Source organism: Arachis hypogaea, chromosome 4 (genome assembly GCF_003086295.3).
Source record: "Arachis hypogaea cultivar Tifrunner chromosome 4, arahy.Tifrunner.gnm2.J5K5, whole genome shotgun sequence".
Classification (NCBI taxonomy): Eukaryota; Viridiplantae; Streptophyta; class Magnoliopsida; order Fabales; family Fabaceae; genus Arachis; species Arachis hypogaea.
In genome coordinates, this window is record NC_092039.1 from 92,793,844 (window position 1) to 92,795,669 (window position 1,826).

A 1,826-nucleotide genomic window follows, 5' to 3' on the forward strand; every position below is an offset into this window, starting at 1 on the left:
GACGAATTCTTCAAGGAAGAAGAACAAATGGCAGCCGCAAACAACAACAATGCCAACAATGCAAGGAAGGTGCTTGGTGACTTTACTGCACCTACTCCCGACTTCTATGGGAGAAGCATCTCTATCCCTGCCATTGGAGCAAACAACTTTGAGCTTAAGCCTCAATTAGTTTCTCTAATGCAACAGAATTGCAAGTTCCATGGACTTCCAATGGAAGATCCTCATCAGTTTTTAGCTGAATTCTTGCAAATCTGTGACACAGTCAAGACTAATGGGGTAGACCCTGAGGTCTATAGACCGATGCTATTCCCTTTTGCTGTAAGAGACAGGGCTAGAACATGGTTGGACTCTCAACCTAAAGAAAGCCTGGACTCTTGGGAAAAGCTAGTCAATGCCTTCTTGGCAAAGTTCTTTCCACCTCAAAAATTGAGTAAGCTTAGAGTGGAAGTCCAAACCTTCAGACAGAAGGAAGGAGAATCCCTCTATGAAGCTTGGGAAAGATACAAACAATTGATCAGAAAGTGTCCCACTGATATGCTTTCTGAATGGAGCATCATAGGTATTTTCTATGATGGTCTCTCTGAACTGTCCAAGATGTCTTTGGATAGCTCTTCTGGAGGATCTCTTCATTGAAGAAGACGCCTACTGAAGCTCAAGAACTGATTGAAATGGTTGCAAATAACCAATTCATGTACACTTCTGAAAGAATCCTGTGAACAATGGGACTAGTCAGAAGAAGGAGTTCTTGAGATTGACACTCTGAATGCCATATTAGCTCAGAACAAAATATTGACTCAACAAGTCAATATGATTTCTCAAAGTCTGTCTGGAATGCAAAATGCACCAAGCAGTACTAAGAAGCTTCATCTGAGGAAGAAGCTTATGATCCTGAGAACCCTTCAATGGAAGAGGTGAATTACATGGGAGAACCCTATGGAAACACCTATAACCTTCATGGAGGAATCATCCAAATCTTTCATGGAAGGATCAACAGAGACCCAACAAGGTTTCAATAACAATAATGGTGGAGAAACAGGTTTAGCAACAGCAAGCCTTTCCCATCATCTTCTCAGCAACAGACAGAGAGTTCTAAGCAGAGTACCTCTGACTTAGCAACCATGGTCTCTGATCTAATCAAAACCACTCAAAGTTTCATGACTGAAACTAGGTCCTCCATTAGGAATTGGAAGGACAAGTGGGTCAGCTGAGCAAGAAAATTACTGAACTTCCTCCAAGCACTCTCCCAAGCAATACTGAAGAAAATCCAAAAGGAGAATGCAAGGCCCTCAATATGGCCGAATTCTGGGAGGAAGAAGAGGCAGTGAACACCACTGAGGAAGACCTCAATGGACGTCCACTGACTCCACTGAGTTCCCCAATAAGGAACCTGGGAATCTGAGGCTCAAGATGAGACCATAGAGATTCCATTGGACTTACTTCTGCCATTCATGAGCTCTGATGAGTATTCTTCTTCTGAAGAGGATGATATGTCACTGAGAGCAAGTTGCTAAATACCTTGGAGCAATCATGAAGCTAAATGACAAGTTATTTGGAAATGAGACTTGGGAGGATGAACCCCCTTTGCTCACCAAAGAACTGGATACTTGTCTAGCAGAATCCTCAAAAGAGGCAGGATCCTGGGAAGTTTTCCATACCTTGTACCATAGGCACCATGACCTTCAAGAAGGCCTTGTGTGACTTAGGTCAAGTGTAACCTCATGCCCCTCTCTGTAATGGAGAAATTAGGGATCTTGAGGTACAAGCTGCAAAAATCTCACTAGAGATGGCAGACAACTCAAGAAAAAAGCTTATGGACTTGTAGAGGA

At 42.8% G+C, this 1,826-nt stretch overlaps 1 non-coding gene across 1 annotated transcript; it reads right to left on the bottom strand.

Annotated features, from left to right (window-relative positions):
• Positions 1 to 432: 432 nt before the first annotated feature.
• LOC112799003 (small nucleolar RNA R71) lies at positions 433 to 540 on the bottom strand. Its single transcript, XR_003200594.1, has one exon. It is a non-coding gene; the product is annotated as a small nucleolar RNA R71 (small nucleolar RNA).
• Positions 541 to 1,826: the final 1,286 nt, after the last annotated feature.